Source organism: Chiloscyllium plagiosum, unplaced genomic scaffold (assembly GCF_037043375.1).
Source record: "Chiloscyllium plagiosum isolate Xiang-an unplaced genomic scaffold, Cpla_swu_hap1 HiC_scaffold_49, whole genome shotgun sequence".
NCBI classification, from domain to species: domain Eukaryota; kingdom Metazoa; phylum Chordata; class Chondrichthyes; order Orectolobiformes; family Hemiscylliidae; genus Chiloscyllium; species Chiloscyllium plagiosum.
In genome coordinates, this window is record NW_028270187.1 from 11,281,016 (window position 1) to 11,301,119 (window position 20,104).

General features: G+C 43.3%; 1 protein-coding gene and 1 long non-coding RNA gene across 7 annotated transcripts in view; one reads left to right on the forward strand and one right to left on the reverse strand.

Moving 5' to 3' along the window:
* LOC148135538 (uncharacterized) overlaps positions 1–20,104 on the reverse strand; it is a 334,519-nt gene that overhangs the window by 162,552 nt on the left and 151,863 nt on the right. The gene's annotated exons all lie outside the window — the stretch shown is intronic.
* The window catches only part of LOC122545874 (uncharacterized), a 229,790-nt gene that overhangs the window by 29,388 nt on the left and 180,298 nt on the right, over positions 1–20,104 (forward strand). The window contains exons 4-6 of one of the 6 annotated variants that reach the window (XR_015755019.1): positions 116–197; positions 3,106–3,291; positions 13,588–13,925. The exons of 2 other annotated variants lie outside the window; for them this stretch is intronic. The gene's annotated coding sequence lies outside the window, so the exon portion shown is untranslated. Of the gene's footprint in view, positions 1–115; positions 198–3,105; positions 3,292–13,587; positions 13,926–20,104 lie in introns of those variants that run through there. 3 more of the 6 variants (XR_015755021.1, XR_015755020.1, XM_087984524.1) reach the window with 3 other exon arrangements.

Sequence of the window (20,104 nt, forward strand, 5' to 3'; positions counted from 1 at the left end):
TCTGTTTAAATTGCTGGTGTTGAACAAAAAATCCTAATTATTAACTGAATGGTATATTGATGCCAGTCACAACTGATGTTGATTTACAGGAGGTATCTCTTCTATCTTCCTCCAGGCAAGTACTCAAAGGACCGATACAATGTAATATTCTCTCAGTACAGAGCCAAGTGTGACCAGCTGCTTCGAACAAACAACAGGTGTGTTACCACTGTCACAGTGAAGAACATCCTTTCCATGATCAGAGTGAATTGAGTTAGGTTCACATTGAACTCCATTTCCAGAGAGATATGTTCAAACCAAGAACTAACCACTACCAAGGAAATAGAAGTTTATATTTTTTAATCTATATTCTCAATGCATGCAACCATTTCCAATCAACTTGAATGAATTCTCAGCTGAAATATACACTGCATTAAATCTGAACATCGAATGGTACAGCACAGGAAAGGGTCCTTCAGCCCACGATGTTGTGGCGAACATGACACCGAATGAAATTAATCCCTTCTGCCTGCCCTTGGTCCATATCCCTCTATTTCTTGAATATTAATTTGCTTATTTTAAAGTTCCTTCAATACCTGTATCGTATCTGCCTCCATCACCACCCCTAGCAGTGCATTCTACTCCTACTACTCTCTACTTTAAATAAAAACTTCACCTTAGGTCTCCTTTGAACTTTCCCTCTCTCACCTTATATGTATGCCTCTTAGTTTTAGACATTTCAAGTCTTCGAAAAAGATTCTAACCATCAACCGTAACCATGCATCTCAATTTGAGAGACTTCTGGATATAGGTTTGTTTGCTGAACTGGAAGGTTTGTTTTAGACGTTTTCTACCATTCTAGGTTAAATCATCAATGAGCCTCTGGCTGAAGCACTGATGGTATGGCCTGCTTTCTATTTATGTGTTTAGGTTTCCGTGGGTTGTGAGTGTGAGTACATATGCAAATGTGTGTGTTTGTGTGTAAGAGTGTGATGGTGTATAAGCCTGTGAGAGGGTGTGGGCACGGGTGTGTGTGTGTGAGAGAGTGTATAGTGTGACAGGAACCCAAGGTCCCGACTGAGGCTGTCCTCGTGGGTTCTGAACTTTAGAAAATATAATTTTCACGTTACAATAGAGGTGAACAAATAGACGATGCTGTTAGTTTGAACAACCATAATAAGTAGATAGTGAGTACAGATATTGAAGGAAACATTTCCGCTATCAGTAACAAAGAAGGACAGAATTAATCTTCTATCACAAAACTAAGCATGACCTAACCAAAGTCTTATAAAGCTGCAATATGACATCCTGACTCTTGTACTCAATTCCCTGACCAATAAGGCAAGCATGCCACATGCCGCCTTTCAGATACCACCCTGAATACTTGCATGGCCCCTTTCAGGGAGCAATGGACTTGAACACCAAGATCCTTTTGTATGTCAATGATGTTCAGGGTCCAGCCATTTACTGTATACCTTTCCTTAACATGTGATCTCCCAAAGTCCATCCTCTGAAACCATGCCGGATTAAACTCAATCTATCATTTTTCCGCCCATATCTACAAGTGATCTATATCTTGGGTATCCTTTGACAAGCTTATACATCACCCACAAATCCACTAATGTTTATATTGTCTGCATTTATTCACGATAGCTTTAATGTTAAAATCAAGGGGAACAAATAGCTGACGCAATTACTTTGAACAACCATGTGTAAAGTGGATCAAGTACAAATTGTTCTCGAAGGAAACATTTCAACTATCAGTAACCGAGAACGACAAGTAATCTTTTGTCACGTACATAGACACAGAAATCAAATAATATAAATTCCAAGTGCACATTCTATGTCAAAGCCTGACATAGAAGTACGTAACCAAATGTTTCCCCTCTCTGCCCCCACCCCTAACACACAGTGTCTCTCTCTCTGACTTATGATGACTTTCAAAAACATCCACCATCCTGACACACATTACAATGTCTAACAGCTATACTGTTCTATTGACATTGCAAAATGTTACATTCAAAATGATTTCTACCCACAAATCCCTGGTCAGAGAGGCCTACAGCACAGAATCAGGCCCTAGAAAACTTTTGAGTCTGCATGATCAGAAACAACCAGCTAACAATTTTCATCCTGAGCATGCAGCATCCAATTGCATAAATGTATCATGGTAGCAGAGGAGCTACCATCCCCATCTTTATCACATCATTATTCTCCACTTCTTCATATTGCAGTAGAAGACTTTGTTTTGTCTGGTTCAGTCCAAGCAGAAACTTTTTGTTTTTAGATAATTATGTATTCTTTCAAAATTGGTTGCAATTTTCGACAAAGAGCTCTGCACTCCTCTTCCCCCTCCCTGGAACGTATCTCAGAAAAAGCATGACATCTATCTGCAATTTACAAAATGTATCAGTGGAATCTAATAACCACCCTTCAAAGCAGTGGAGAAAGGGAAAAGAAAAGGCAAAAATTAGTAGGTTTGTAGAACTACTCATTTTATTTTCAAGCAGAGTTGAACAGTGTTGATTGTTCAATAAATTGAATTTGGCAGTTTACATATTGTGCACTGCATACCAAAAAAAAACTCCTTTTCTTTTCCTCCTTCCTACTATAGAGTAACCCAAAGAGTTGGGCCGAAGGGCCTGTTTCCACACTGTAAGTAATCTAATCTAATCTAATCTACTGTTAATGGTGTGTCATCACACGACAGAGCAGGGTAATGTTCTGTCTCCATCAGAAAATAGAAGTGAATGAATCAATTGTCTTTTCTGTACAAGGAACATTATGGTCAGTCAGCTCCAATGCAATTGAATTGTTTGTCACCTTTTCACTTAGTTGCAAATGAATTCAGTTTACACTGATTGTTAGTTCAGCAGTGTTCAGAAAAGTACATCAATATGCACTGAAACAAAAACTAATGGCATTCTGAAGACGGACATTTTAATATCATTACTGCCCGTTAGATTCCACACTATACAAGATACAAAAGGTTTATTGTGTTTCCGACCTTGACTCTGAAGAACAGCACGGAATCCTCTCTGTTGCACTGTGTTACTTTTTCACTTGCACATGATTCCTACTGGCACAAACAATTAAAGAACTTTGGCTGTTTTCCATTCACTGCAGGAGACGTGAACTGAGTTACAGAGTGGCAGCACAAGAGTAAACTCACTCTCACTCAGCCGCTGGATGCTGAAAGGTAAAGAATAAAATTTGACCTCAATTATTTCCAGATATGAATTGACTCAACATCATTTATCACAACTGAGGATATACAGTGCCCAGCAGCGCATGATAAAGGCTCATGTACAGGCAAGTGCACACACAATCTAACAATAATCTGAGACTGAAATGCAATACAATTAAGCTTCATTCAAAAGAGTTTATTTACAGAGTTTATGCTACACACAGACACAAACACACAACTGAACATAAATGAATGAGATCAAGTAAATCTCCAATGACCCTCTCTAGAGCTCGAGAATCCTCCCTTAAAAAGAGCGCCCAGAACTGAACACAAATGTGATCTTAAAATGATCTGTGATCGAGATTGTGGGAAATATCAAAACTAGCACTATAGTTATTAAAAGAAAGATGACAGCAGAACTGATGTCAAATTGTCAGTATCTATATAGATATTGACAATCAGTCGATAAAGTTCACATTCCCAACAATTACTGCAGAACTGATGCATAAGAGAATGTCCTAGTACAGGCACAATAGGCTGAATGGTCTGCTTCTGAGATGTACCATATCAGTGATTCAGATTTTGGTGAGAAAGGAGATGACATGTTGCATATGGTCTAAAAAATACCATACAAAAATGAACTGACATGCAGAATAAAACTCTTTCACAAAAAAAACACCAACAATGTCTGGGTACAAATTAAAACTAAATGTCTCAGTGATACCACAGATCCCAGACTCTCTACCCAAACAGGAAATGTGTGACCATGATTCAAAATGGTTCTCAGATCAAAGCAATTTCCCTTCTGCCATCACCCTCTCTCCCCCATCCACCCCGACAGACTGACAGTCAACTAAAAGAAAATCACAAAGTGCAGAAAAGATTAAGACCCAGTCTCAGCACTCTCATAACAACTATCACAGAATGTATCACATAGACACAGAGAATATTACTAGCTTCCACTTTGACACACAAGAGTAGAAACTGACAAGTACAGGTTGATAACTACACACTCATTCATGTTGCAGAAACAGACAAACAAAAGATGACGACACAGTTAATGTGATGCAAATGGACGACTATCACTCTCTGTCGGTCAGTTTCTGTTAACTTAAGTCAGTCACAACTGGGTAGTCACACAGTCGCATTGCAGTAACTGTCAGGGACAGATTAATAACTATACTCTAATTCACAAAACTAAAACTGACAGGAACAGAATTATAACTACACTCCCAGTTTCACACAGCGTAAGCTGACAAGTACACTGACAACGACACGCATATTCACAGAGCAGAACCTCACAGGTACATGTTAGTAACTGCACTGTTCACATTCATTAACGGGGATCTGATAGGTAGAAATCTATATTTGAATTCACGTATTGACAAGGCAGAGATTGAGGAGCATAGATTGGTAACTGCATTCACATATTGACATAGGAAAAATTGACAAGTACAGATTAATATTGACAGGATCAACTCACAGAAGGAACAGACTGGTAAACACACATTCACATAGGGGAAATGGACAGGTAGAGATTGATAGTTATATGCATATAAAAGGAACTGACAAGTACACATTGATAACTACATTGATTATATAAATGATTAGGATTTGGTGTTGAAGATATAATCTCTAAATTTGCAGTTGATACTACCCAGAGAGATGAATGATTGGGAGGATGATGCTGAGTGACTTCACAGGGAGATTGACAATTTGGCCAAATGATCAGAAATCTGGCAGATGAATTCCAATGCAGAGAAATGTGAGGTAATGCATTTTGCTAACTGAAACACAGCAACAATGCAGGGTCAATGGTACGTCTTTGAAGGTAGCACTGGAACAGAGGGACCTCGGGGTTCACGTGTATCGTTCTCTGAAGTTGGCCAGGCAAGCTGAAACCATTGTGAAGAAGGCTGATAGGATCCTAGTGGTTATAAATAAATAGAAGCATTGAGTATAAAACTGAGGAAGTAATGCTACATCTCTACAAATCATTGGTCAGATCACAGCTGTGTTCAGTAATGGGCACTTTATTTAAGGAAGGAACTTCAAGCTCTGGAGAGCATTCACTGAAGATTTACTAGAATGATAGCAGGAATGAAGAATTTTACATAGCAGGAAGGATTAGTGATATCAGGCTCCTTTTCCTTGGAGCACAGAAGATTAAGAGAAGAGCCTTATGGAGGTGTTCAAAATTATGAAGAAATTTGGTAGGGGAAAGAAGAATATTTTGTTACCACTAGTTAGCATGTTCAGTAACTAGGGGTCACAATTTCAAGATTGTCAGCAAGAGAGCAAGGAGTGAGTTGAGGAGAAATGTCTTTACTCAGAATTGTTAGGATTTTGGATTGCACAGCCTGGGATCGTGATGGAGCTAGATTCCATGTGAGGTATGAAAAGAGAGTTGGATGTGTATTGACAGTGATGAAGTTAGAGGGCAATGAAGATAGGGCAGGAAAGCAAGTTATTTCCACCACAATTTCAAGAAAACATGGAGAATACTGCAACATGTATGAGGTGAGGGATGCCATCGACGTCCCTGCCGATTACACTTGCAGGAAGTGCACCCATCTCCAGCTCCTCCAAGATCGTGTTAGGGAACTGGAGCTGGAGTTGGATGAACTTCGGATCATTCGGGAGGCAGAGGGGGTCATAGATCAGAGTTATAGGGAAGTAGTAACTCCAAAGATGGCAGATAGATGGGTGACGGTGAGGGGGACTGGGGGGAAGCAGCCAGTGCAGGGACCCCCTGCGGCCGTTCCCCTCAAGAACAAGTATACCGTTTTGGATACTTGTGGGGGGATGACTTACCAGGGGTAAGTAACGGGGCTCAGGTCTCTGGCACGGAGCCTGTCCCCGTTACTCAGAAGGGAAGGGTGAAGAAGAGCAGAGCAGTAGTAATTGGGGACTCGATAGTTCGGGGCACAGATAGGCGGTTTTATGGGAACGAGAGAGACTCACGTTTGGTATGTTGCCTCCCAGGTGCAAGGGTACGTGATGTCTCTGATCGTGTTTTCCGGGTCCTGGAGGGGGAGGGGGAGCAGCCCGAAGTCGTGGTCCATATTGGCACCAACGACATAGGTAGGAGGAGTGCCGAGGATGTTAGACAGGCTTTCAGGGAGCTAGGTTGGAAGCTCAGAGTTAGAACGAACAGAGTTGCTGTCTCTGGTTTGTTACCCGTGCCACGTGATAGAGATTCGAGGAATAGGGAAAGAGAACACTTAAATGCGTGGCTACAGGGATGGTGCAGGAGGGAGGGATTCCGGTTTTTGGATAACTGGGGTTCTTTCTGGGGACGGTGGGACCTCTATAAACAGGATGGTCTACACCTGAACCTGAGGGGCACCAGTATCCTTGGGGGGAGGTTTGCTAGTGCTCTTGGGGGGGGTTTAAACTAACTCTGCAGGGGCATGGGAACCCAGATTGTAGCTTCAGGTGCAGGGCCTGGAGTGTAGGGAGGTTAGGAACATGGCATCAATTTCAAAGGAGGGTGCCTGCAAACAGGAAAGTGGCTTGAAGTGTGTATACTTCAATGCAAGAAGTATACGAAATAAGGTAGGTGAACTTGCAGCGTGGGTTGGTACCTGGGACTTCGATGTTGTGGCTATTACGGAGACATGGCTAGAACAGGGACAGGATTGGCTGTTGCAGATTCCAGGATTTAAATGTTTTAGTAGGGTCAGAGGTGGGGGTAAAAGAGGGGGAGGTGTGGCATTGCTTGTCAAAGATAGTATTACAGTGGTGGAAAGGACGATGGAGAAAGTGAGGTCTGCAGACGCTGGAGATCAAAGCTGAAACTTTATTGCTGGAACAGCACAGCAGGTCAGGCAGCATCTAGGGAACAGAAGATTCGACGTTTCGGGCACATGCCCTTCTTCAGGAATGAGGAAAGGACGATGGATGAGGACTTGCCATCTGAGGTAGTTTGGGCTGAGGTTAGGAATAGGAAAGGTGAGGTCACCCTGTTAGGAGTCTTTTACAGGCCTCCTAATAGTCCTAGAATCATTGAAGAAAGGATAGGGAAGGTGATTCAGGAGATGAGTGACAGTAATAGGGTGGTTGTTATGGGGGACTTTAACTTTCCTGATATTGATTGGGAAAGCTATAGCTCAAGTTCGTTAGATGGGTCAGTGTTTGTTCAATGTGTGCAGGAGAGTTTCCTGACACAATATGTAGACAGGCCAACAAGAGGTGAGGCCATACTGGATTTGGTTCTGGGTAACGAACCAGGCCAGGTGTTAGAATTAGAGGTAGGTGAGCACTTTGGGGATAGTGACCATAATTCGGTGATTTTTACTCTCGTGATGGAGAGGGATAAGTGTGTACTACAGGGCAAGAGTTATGATGCGGTGAGGCATGACTTAGGATGTGTGGCTTGGAAAAGTAGACTCCAAGGCAAGAGTGTAAATGATATGTGGAGCTTGTTCAAGGAGCAACTATTGAGTGTCCTTGATAATTATGTACCTGTCAGGCAGGGAGGAAAAGGTCGTGCGAGGGAGCCGTGGTTTAATAAGGAATTGGAATCCCTTGTTAAATGGAAGAGGGCGGCCTATCTCAAGATGAGACGTGAAGGTTCAATTGGGGCGATTGAGAGTTATAGGGTAGCCAGAAAGGACCTGAAGAGAGAGCTAAGAGCAGCAAGGAGGGGACATGAAAGGTCCTTAGTCGGTAGGATTAGGGAAAACCCTAAGGCTTTCTATAGGTATGTTAGGAATAAAAGAATGACTAGGGTAGGAATAGGTCCAGTCAAGGATAGTAGTGGGAAGTTGCGTGTGGAGGCGGAAGAGATTGGGGAGACACTGAATGAATACTTTTCTTCAGTATTTACTCAGGAACAGGGCATTGTCGTCGATGTGAATACTGAGTCACAAATAAGTAGAATGGATGGCTTTGAGGTATGTAGAGAAGAGGTGTTGGAAATCCTGGAAAAGGTGAAAATAGATAAGTCCCCTGGGCCTGATGGCATTTATCCTAGGATTCTCTGGGAAGCAAGGGAGGAGATTGCAGAGCCATTGGCCTTGATTTTTATGTCCTCTTTGTCTCCAGGAGTAGTGCCAGAAGACTGGAGGATAGCAAATGTGGTTCCCTTGTTCAAAAAGGGGAGTAGGGATAACCCTAGTAACTATAGGCCGGTGAGTCTCACTTCTGTTGTGGGCAAAGTCTTAGAGAGAATTGTAAGGGATAGGATTTATGAACATCTGGATAGGAATAATGTGATCAAGGATAGTCAGCATGGTTTTGTGAAGGGCAGGTCGTGCCTCACAAACCTTATTGAATTCTTTGAAAAGGTGACGAAGGAGATTGATGAGGGGAAAGCGGTAGATGTGTTATATATGGATTTTAGTAAGGCGTTTGATAAGGTTCCCCACGGTAGGCTACTACAGAAAATACGGAGATATGGCATTGAGGGCGAGTTGGAGGTTTGGATTAGGAATTGGCTGGATGGAAGAAGACAGAGGGTAGTAGTTGATGGCAAAGTTTCTTCATGGAGTGCCGTCACTAGCGGTGTTCCGCAAGGATCTGTTTTGGGACCATTGCTGTTTGTCATTTTTATAAATGACCTGGAAGAGGGGTTAGAAGGTTGGGTGAGCAAGTTTGCGGATGATACGAAAGTCGGAGGAGTTGTTGACAGTGAGGAAGGATGTGGCAGGTTACAGCAGGATATAGAGAAGCTGCAGAGCTGGGCAGAAAGGTGGCAAATGGAATTCAATGTAGCTAAGTGTGAGGTGATTCACTTTGGGAAGAATAACAAAAAGATGGGGTACTGGGCTAATGGTCGGATACTTGGTAGTGTGGATGAGCAGAGGGATCTTGGTGTCCATGTACACAGATCTCTGAAAGTTGCCACCCAGGTAAATAGTGCGGTGAGGAAGGCATATGGCGTACTGGCTTTTATTGGTAGAGGAATTGAGTTCCGGAGTCCTGAGGTCATGATGCAGTTGAATAAGACTCTGGTGCGGCCGCATCTGGAATATTGTGTGCAGTTTTGGTCGGCATACTATAGGAAGGATGTGGAGGCACTGGAACGGGTGCAGAGGAGGTTTACCAGGATGTTGCCTGGTATGGAAGGAAGATCGTATGAGGAAAGACTGAGACACTTGGGGCTGTTTTCATTAGAGAAAAGAAGGTTTAGGGGTGACTTGATTGAGGTGTACAAGATGATTAGGGGGTTAGATAGGGTTGACAGTGTGAACCTTTTCCCGCGTATGGAGTCAAGTAGTACAAGGGGGCATAGCTTTAAATTAAGGGGGGGTAGATATAGGACTGAAGTTAGGGGTAGGTTCTTCACTCAGCGAGTCGTAAGTTCATGGAATGCCCTGCCAGTAGCAGTGGTGGACTCTCCCTCTTTATGGGCATTTAAACGGGCATTGGATAGGTATATGGAGGATAGTGGGTTAGTATAGGTTAGGTGGGCTTGGATCGGCGCAACATCGAGGGCCAAAGGGCCTGTACTGCGCTGTATTCTTCTATGTTCTATGTTCTAATACATTCAATTCATTGGCTCCTCTGCCTGGACCCATTTGCCAGGAAATCAAATGGTTGCTAAAGTTAGGAGTGAACAGCATAAAACTTAAAATCTCTGCCATCAATAGTTAGATTGTACTACAGTGGGATAAACTGACACATTGAGGGTTGGGAGAGACACAATTATTCAGATGGTTTCTCAAAACAAGTCCATCTTTGGAACTGACATCTTGCTGAGTGAATTGAGACAAAGCCTAGCCTGGTCGCAGAAGTGTGACATTGCTCTGCCTTCTCTTCCTTATTTGCTGGAAGGTAGGATTGTTATTGATCGATTTGTGAAGCTTCACAGACTTCCTTCTGTGCTGTCTCACGATGTCCATGGATGGCTGGCATAAGCATTTCCCACTTTCTCTTAACCTGGTCCCTCATCCCTCCTGTATCTGTGTGCCTCAAGGCGGCATATGTGATGCAGGGTGGTTGCTGCTCCACTTGATCAGCCTGAAAAAAGGTCAACACAGAAACGTAGCAGATAGGAGCAGGACCAAATTTGGTGGCATTGTTATCTAAGGTTATCTAAGAGTACAATGGAAGTTTGATCAACTGGGCCAGTGGGTCAAGGAATGGCAGAAGAAGTTTAATTTAGATAAATATGATGTGTTGCATTTTGGTAAGGCAAACCATGGCACGAGTTGTACTGTTAATAGCACAAGTCTGGGCAGTGTTTCCAAACAAAAAGACCTCCAAACAAAAAGTTCCTTGAATGTGCATTGCAGCTAGACACTCTGGTGAAGGTGGGTTTTGGCATGCTTGCCTTCAGTGGTCAGAAAACTGACGACAGAAGTTGGTGCATCATGTTTCAATTGTACAGGATATAGTGAGGCCACTTTTAGAATACTGCGCACAGTTCTGGTCAACTTGCTGTCGAAAGGATGTTCTTAAGCTTGAATGGGTACAGAAAAGATTTACAAAGATGTGACCACAACTACAAGGTTTGAGTTATAAGAAAAAGCTGCATAAGTTGGGAGCTCTTCTCCCCTGGAACGTCAGAGGCTGAGGGGTGACCTTATAGAGGTTATAAAATCACGAAGGGCAAAGAAAAGGTAAATACGTATGGTCTTTTCCCCAAGGTAGGCGTGTCCAAAACTAGTGGGCATAGGTTAAAGGTGGGAGGTGAAAGATTCAAAGGGATCTGAGAGGCAAACTTATCACACAGAGGGCAGTGTGTATATGGAATGAGCTGCCAGAGGAAGTGGTAGAGGCAGGTACAATTACAACATTTCAAAGACATTTGGAAAGGTACATGGATAAGAAAAGTTTAGAGAGATATGCGCCAAATGCAGACAAACGGGACTCGTTGTATTTGGGAAAACTAGTCGCCATCGGCGAGTTGGGCTGAAAAGCCTATTTCTGTGATGTATGATTCTATGAAAATTGATGAGAATAACAAACTTTGTCTGAAAGACAGAGTGTACAGGAGGAACTATAAATATCTGGGGTCATTATACAGACCAATTTCTCTTGGCAAATCACATGATTTGAACAAGCCAAAACTTGACCCTGACAAAGGGTATTTCTCTGTATTTTAAACAGGATGTGGCCATTTCTGCCAAGGTGGGAAGTGGATGCCATACCGAAATGACTAGTTAGCAAGGTTAGATCTCACGGAATACAGGGAGAACTAGCCAATTGGATACAGAACTGGCTCAAAGATAGAAAACAGAGAGTGGTGGTGGAGGGTTATTTTTCAGACTGGAGGCCTGTGACCAGTGGAGTGCCACAAGGATCGTTGCTGGGTCCTCTACTTTTTGTCATTTACATAAATGATTTGGATGCGAGCATAAGAGGTCCAGTTAGTAAGTTTGCAGATGACACCAAAATTGAAGGTGTAGTGGACAGCGAAGAAGGTTACCTCAGATTACAACAGGATCTTGACCAGATGGGACAATGAGCTGAGAAGTGGCAGATGGAGGTTAATTCAGATAAATGCGAGGTGCTGCATTTTGGGAAAGCAAATCTTAGCAGGACTTATACATTCAATGGTAAGGTCCTAGTGAGTGTTGCTGAGCAAGGAGACCTTGGAGTGCAGGTTCATAGTTCCTTGAAAGTGGAGTCGCAGACAGACAGGATAGTGAAGACGACGTTTGGTATGCTTTCCATTATTGGTCAGAGTATTGAGTACAGAAGTTGGGAGGTTATGTTGCAGCTGTCCAGGACATTGATTAGGTCACTGTTGGAATATTGCATGCAATTCTGGTCTCCTTCCTATCAGAAGGATTTGAAAGGGTTCAGAAAAGCTTTACAAGGATGTTGCCAGGGTTGGAGGATTTGTTCAATCAGGAGAGGCTGAACAGGCTGGAGCTGTTTTCCCTGGTGCATATAGAGGTTATAGAGGTTTACAAAATTATGAGGGGCATGGATAGGATAAATAGACAAATTCTTTTCCATGGGGTCGGGGAGTCCAGAACTAAAGGGTATAGGTTTAGGGTGAAGGGGGAAAGATATAAAAGAGACCTGAGGGGCAATATTTACACACAGAGGGTAGTACGTGTACGGAATGAGCTGCCAGAGGAAGTGGTGGACGCTGGTACAATAACAACATTGAATGGGTATATGAATAGGAAGGGTTTGGAGGGATATCGGCTCGCCGTAGGAATAGATTGGGTTGGGATATCTGGTCGGCGTGGATGGGTTGGACCAAAGGGTCTGTTTCCATGCTGTACATCTCTGACTCTGTGACTCAATTGACTCTGGGACCCTGGTGCGGTGAGGCAGCAATGCTAACCACTGAGCCACTGTGTCGCTTATTGTTTTTTGATTATAGATGACTCCGAAACAGATAGCAGTTTGGTGTACTTAGTTTTCACCATCTCAAAACTAAAATCCAGCCACTTTTGAACATCACATGGAGTGAAGGTCTGTTTCCTGTTCCCCTGACCCCCTGCCAACACCCGTCCATTTGGAGGATAACCTTCGTGTCTGTAAAGTTCACACCAAACCCTCACCATCGCAGTGACATCACTGTTGCTGTGCAGCCTCTCATTAACAACATCCCACCAATCCAACCCAGAATATTTGATGCTGAACTCAAAAGAGCACTCTGCATCCACACTGGAAATTATTGTCCCTCATTTTCACTGCCTACATATAATTGAGGCAAAGCTTCCGTGTCATCCATCTGTCAGTGGTAACTGGGCCATTCACAGAGAAACATCGAAAATACCATTGGGAGGAGGCCATTCGGCCCCTCCAGCCTGCTCCGCCCATTCAATGGGATCATGGCTGATCACCCAACTTCATCCTGTGCCTCCCCGCACTCTCCCTTTAGCCCCAAAGAACTCAATCCAATTCTTTCCTGAACAATATTCAGTGTTCTGGCCCTGACTGCTTTCTGTGACAGAGAATTCCACAGGCTCCCCACTCTCTGGGTAAAGACATTTCTCCCCATCTCAGTCTTGTCAAGTCTCCTTTAGACAATGACACCCTGGTTCTGGATTCTCCACCTGGTCACCAGGAACACCCTCCCTGTGTTTACTCTGTCTCGTCCTTGTTCAAATTTAATAGATTTCTGAGATTCCACCTTAATTCTTCTCAACTCCAGTGAATATCGTCCTAACCAATCCAATCTGTCTCCACCAGTCAGTCCTGCTATCCCAGGAATCACTCTGGGAAACCTTTGCTGCACTCCCTCCATAGGAACAATGTCCTTTCTCAGATAAGGAGACCCCAAACTGCACACACAGTTCTTCACCCTGTCCAATTGTCGCAAGTCATCCCTGCTCCTGGACTTTAATCGTCTCACTGTGAAGGTCTCCCTTATCTGAGCAAGGATGTTACACACACACACTCTCTCTCCCCACACAGCTGCTGCCAGACCTGCTGAGTTTTTTCAGCCCTTTGTGTTTATAACCTGCAACATTAACTCTGTCTGTCTGTCTCTCTCCCTCTCCCCACAGATGCTGCGAGACGGAGTGCCTGAGGCAATTTTGTTTTAAAGAGTGTTCATGTCAAGTCTTCAGTAGAACCCCAGTGAAGAATGAGCACAGATCATGGATGAAGAATGGATTACCTGGCATCGTGAGGTCGATGAATTTACTGGTCACTTGTTGATCAAGAGACACTTTCCAGTCCCAGCCATGGTGCTGGGACTGGAAAGAGAGAGACAGAGGGACAGAACGTTATAAAGAAACAGTGATAGAGAGTTAGAGAGAAACACAAGATCACAGAGTCATCGACATTAATCAACATAGAGAGTTAAAGCAAGTCATGGACAGTCAAACAGTTGCAGAGATAGATGGAGAGAGAGAGGGAAACGGAAAGAGACCTCGCGGTCTGTACAATATACCTCACCGGGTGGGGGGGATCTCTCCTGTCCCCCTCCACCCCCAATAACCACCATCCTGACCCTCGGGAACGGGACATGTTGACACAGTCCGCTCTCCCTCGGCGCTTTTCCTTCCCGCGTGGCCCCGGCGCCATTTTAGCTTCAGGCCCCGCGCGAGATGGCGGTTAACGGCCGCCTCGTGCCCCAAGTGACCGTTAGCAGCTGCTTCAGGGGAAAGGCTCTTTAAAGGGACAACCCTTTCAGGAGAGAGAAACAACAGGGCCGGCTCCGGGACTCGCCAAACTCAATAATAATGACAAATACACACAGACAGAGAGGTGGGAGTGAACAAGAAATTGTGCGACGGCATATCAAGACCAAAGGCCACTCTCCCGAAGGACGGCTGCCCCGGACTCGAAAGATTGACAGATGCTGCCAGGCCTGAAGCACAAACAAGGTCCTCGAGGGTGAGTCCGAGTTCAGGATCCTATTAAAGTTTGGTTGGCAGATGGATGACAGTGTGGGAGGGTATGCAATGGGATGAGAAAAGTAGAGGCGGAGACTGTTTCCTAAAGGGGAAAGGTTTCGGAAATCTGAAGCACCAAGGGACTTGGGAGTCCGAGTTCAGGATTCTCTTCAGGTTAACAGGCAGGTTCACGTGGCGGTTAGGAAGGCAAATGTAATAAAGAACAAAGAAAATTGATAGCCCAATGTGGGATATAGGTGAATTAATGTTATTTCTGCAATTATAAGTTCTGATACAGAGTAAATGAATTCACATTAGTTTGGGATTGTTTTGGACGAGAGCTGATTTAGAAAGAATGAGGAAATATATAATCCGTTTAAAATGATATGTCAGCATGAGACGTGATTACAAAACAATGGTAGAAATACAGGCACTAGATAAAATGCTGTGAAGAGAGGCCTGTATAAACATCTGTTTTCCCACTTCTGTGGGGACACAGGAACAAACTCTAATTAAAGAGGTCATAAAGGTCAGAGTGGACTCCGGAGAGGAATAAATGCTAATAAAGAAAGGATATGCCTAGCGGTGACCTGCAGTGAGATGACGTCAAACAACCTTATGGGGGCCAGAGATAGGCATTTGTCACGGACAAGGCCGGATAAACAGAAATTGTGGGATCAGTCTTAAGGAAATGAGTGACGTAAGCGGAGGAGGGGGCAAACAATGAATTAAGAAAAATATGGGGATTCACATTGTATAAATTTTGAGAGTTTGTTGGATTTGGTGTATATTTGTCATTGCCTTACCTGGCATTAGACATTGCACCCACTTGCAAGTGTACAAATAAACGGCTCTACTGGTTCAAATTTTTGGTCTCGGACTGAAATTATTGAAGAGAGTGAGCTTTTGTTTCTCACAATTGGGGGCTGTCCGGGATTTTCTTCCACCGCCAGGGGGAGTGGCTGGCCTTGGACACTGGGAAGACGCGTCCTGTTCCCCATTGAGGAGCAGTCTCGTGTCCCGGTTTGGTCTGCTCCCTTGGGTGACTGGTGTGAATCCTATAAGAGAGACATCTGAATCAGACAGTGATAGGAGGTTGATAGACAATACGGCAAAAAGGGGCCAGGCAACTCTGTGCACAGACCAAGGTAAGAAAATTGACTTTTAAGTATTGCCTTGGTGGCCGGGATTGAGTTTTAGTAGTTAATAAGGGCCTAACGAAGGAACTCAATATGGATTGTGCTGTGGGTGAGGAAAAAGCCTCTGGGAAAACAAAGTAAGGAAAAGGCAATGGAAATGGAGGCGGGGTCCCTTACAACATACCTTCAGAAAGTCCTTTGGGCAGGATGTTGTGGAATTGGCAAAATAATACTTGTACAAGGAAGAAAGATGATTAAATACTGTTGTTTTGTATGGACTAAGGAATCCATTCTTCGTCCCGCTGTCTTCCGGCCAAAGTACAGATTGGACGAAGACTGGGTTTGTAAATATCTGAATTTATATGTCAATGTGCGAGAGAGAGAGAGAATGAAAAGAGCTTTACAGCTGGTAAGAAGTTTAACCCTTTGTGATTTGGTTTGAGTGAACATTTGTTTGTTGGTGATTGAATGTTTGTGTTTAATTCCCTGGAGCTTGAGTTCCAGGACTGTTTTGAATCTGATTTTTATTATGGAAACTTAACATGATTTCTTTTAAGGTTAAGGATTCTATCGAGATTATGAAGAAAAAAAAGAATGATAACTTCTGTTCTTTTTACAGATCATGACTGCCTTACGATCAGTTTCTAACTAATCTCTTTTATCTTTACATAAAAGCGATTTATGGAGGACAGTTGAAGTTTCAGTTCAACATTAGATTGTAGTAAAAACAAAATTCTATGGTTAATATCCGTGACCTTGGATTCAGCCATGTTCATGCATTAGAAGTTTTTTAAAAAAAAACTTGAATAGACAAATTATTTTAAGGCAGCTCTGATTATTTTACGACCCATAATATTGTAATTGAGCAATGATTGGTCAGGACTATTTAAGAAAACTAATTTTGGATTTAAATTACAGGACTAAAACTGGGTAAATACAGTGAATTTCAAAATTGGGAACTGTATGCATTTTGCATTTTAAATATTAAATACTGAAGAAATGAACGTAAATATATAAATATATTTATAAGTTAGGAACAGGCTTTAAAGGTTAGTCAAGCATGAATTGATGAATTGGTGTTTGAATTTATGGGGAGCTAGAAATATTGCAATATTTCTTTTAAAAGAAAAAGGGGAAGAACGTAATGACTTATCCCCTTCGGGAGGTACCAATAGGGGACAAAGAGATTGGGTTTGTAAGTGCCCCCCTCACCAGTGGGGAGGTCAGATCATTTAAAAAGGAAATGAAGGTCCTGGTTGAGGATCCGGTGGGGTTGTCTGAACAAATTGATCAATTTCTGGGGCCCAGTCTGTGCACGTGGGCTGAGTTAATGTCTATTTTGCATATACTATTTACTGGGGAGGAAAGGGGACTTATACGAGGAGCTGCCATTAAAATATAGGACAGGGAACACCCGATTGGAGATGGAGATGCTGGACAGGGAGAGGTGAAGTTTCCCCTCAAAGACCCTCAGTGGGAAAACCAAAACCTGGAGTATAGAGAAGAAATGAGGGAATTGAAAGACTTGATTCTAAAAGGAATAAGAGAGGCAGTTCTGAAGTCACAGAATTTGACTAAAGCCTTTGAAGTTAGACAGGAGAACAATGAGACTCCCTCAGCTTTCTTGCAAAGATTAAGAGACTCCATGCCGAAATATTCTGGAATGAACCCGGAGGACCCAGTGGCACAAGGTCTTTTGAAAGTACATTTTGTGGCAAAAGCATGGCCAGACATAGAGAGAAAGATAGAGAAGATAGAAGGGTGGAGTGAAAAACCATGAGATGAATTGTTGAGAGAGGCACAGAAAGTGTTTGTAAAGAGGGAGGATGAGACACAAAAACAGAAGGCGAAAATGATGGTAGCTACGGTTGATGAGGTAGTTAAGAAAAGAATGGAACCAATAGTGAGCAACTGGAGCAGCGGGTGGCAGCATGTCGGACAGAGAGGGAGAGGGAGAGGACAAGGGGGAGCATTTGATATAGGGTTTGGGCGACAGGGGCAGAAATGCAAGTCTCCACAGGCAGGATGCTATTATTGCGGAAAGATAGGGCATTTTAAGCGGGAGTGTCCTGATCTACAAAGGGAAGAAAGGGCAATTCCGCTTATGAATTTTGATGAAGAATAGGGTGTCAGGGGTTCCTGCCCTCGGGGGCCCACCAGGAACCCTTGATAAACTTGAAGGTGGGACCCTGTAGGGAAGAGGCAGTCTTCCTAGTAGATACGGGGGCAGCACGGTCATCGCTGAATTTTAAAACAAAGAAGGTAGAAATGTCGACACGGTCAATTATTATTTCGGGGGTAAAAGGGGAAGGATTTACTGTTCCAGTATTTTAACCTATGATGATAGAAGGTCCTAAGGATAGGGTCACAGGGGAACTGCTGTACATCCCTGATATAGGAAGTAACTTACTAGGGAGAGACATAATTCTCCTTTTAGGACTGGAGATTGGAATTCAGGAAAAAGGAATTAGTTGTACAACTAGCGATGTTGACAGAGGATGCAAAGAGAGAGATAGACTCGATTGCATGGGCTAGAGAAGGGAATCGTGGAAAACTACAGATCCGTCCCCTTTTAATAAATTTAAAACGGAAAGGGGACGTTGTCTGTGAACGACAATACCCTATTTCCATAAAGGTAAATGAGGACTGCAGCCAGTAATTACAGGACTGATTAGAGATGGGCTGTTGGAGCCATGTATGTCTCCTTATAATACCCCAATTCTACCAGTGTGGAAATCTGATGGAACTTATCGATTGGTGCAGGATTTGAGAACATTGAATCGAATAGTACAGATCAGGCACCCAATGGTGCCAAACCCCTACACGTTATTAAGTAAGATCCCACATGACCACAGATGGTTTAGTGTGATAGATTTAAAGGATGCCTTTTGGGCTTGTCCCTTGGCGGAGGAAAGATTTGGGACTATCCCCCTATGAAATCTTATTTGGATAACCTTACCTGGGAACGAATGGAGAATTACCAATTCCCGAAACTAAAGATTTGTTTTTAAAGAAGTATATGCTGGGCTTGTCCTCCTCATTGTCTTTCCTCAGGAAACAGGGTTTATTCGCACAGACTCCGACCCTTGAATTCACTGTTCACCCCTCCGGCCGGGTGATTGGATCTTAGTAAAATCATGGACAGAGACTAAATTGCAGTTGGACTGGGAAAGGCTGGACCAGGCGAGCGCGGGATTATTTCTGTCAGATTGTATATTAAGTCTTTTTGTGCTTCAGCATGATGATTAGAATACTGGGAATGTTTAGAGTTATGATGCTTGCCTTCTTAGTATTGGGATTGTGTCAAATATCATTTTCATATATATTATTAACGGTTCCTGAGTCTGATAATCCACAAATAATAGACACTGATGCATGCAGTTTAGTAAACTGTGGGGATGTAGCTAATCAAAGACGGTACCACAGCTCTGAGATACATCTTAAGTCCTATGGGGATGGTACTTGGTATAATGGTCTCGTCACAGTACACCGGGCCCCCTTCCGACCAGCTCGGGATTGTCTCGATAAAAAGTGTAACCCAATGTACTTAACGAAAAGGAAAACCACATGGCACGAAGCAATTCTGGGGGGGGACGACACTTATGAGATACAATTAAATGAAACATTTGGGATTGAAATGAAAACAATTGGGAAGGATTTCGTGGGCTGTTGTTTTCAAATTAGTGTAGGACAGGGAAAATGGGTAAAATGACTGGGTAATGAGATACAACTCTTCAACCCTCCCGATGATCCTAAAGTAGTAAAAATTATGGAGATAAAGGACTTGAAACAGACCATCGAAATAGAAACTGGGTACGGGGATGCAAATGTCTGGGTTGAATGGGTAAAGTGTGCTGTAAAAAGTCTGAACAAAAGCAATTGCTATGGATGTGCCTCCGGTAGGCCAGTGGCCCAGGTGGTTCCCTTTCCGCTCGGGTGGAACGAGACAGGAAGGGCATGAAATGTATGATAGCTCTGTACCATGATGAGACTGCATGGAATGATAGGAATTGTACCTCCCTATCTCTGATGTTCCCTCCCTTGGAGAAGAAAGATGCATAAGTTCCCCCCACATTTTCCGCCGCAGTTGGAAATCACACGTCGTGTGTGCGCAGGCGAGGTACAAGTCGGTCGAGAGATTTGGGGGAGCTGAAATTATGTACAGAGATGAAGAATGTTACCGAAACGGAGAAGGGAGGGAACTACTCAGCACTAAAGGTTCCCCGAGCGGATCTGTGGTGGTACTGTAGAGGCAAAATATTGAGACCCACTCTACCTCCGGATTGGAGAAGGATATGTGCAATTGTACAACTGGCAATTCCATTTACCTTGGCATTTGAGAAGGAAAAGATCGTAGGGAAAAAGGGAAGGGGTAAGAGATTACTGTTAGATACTTCTTTTGATGACAGGATTTATCTCGACTCGGTAGGAGTCCCGAGGGGAGTGCCTGTTGAATTCAAGGCTCGTAACCAGATTTCAGCAAGCTTTGACTCCGCTCTCTTTTGGTGGGTAACAATTAATAAAAATGTAGATTGGATAAATAA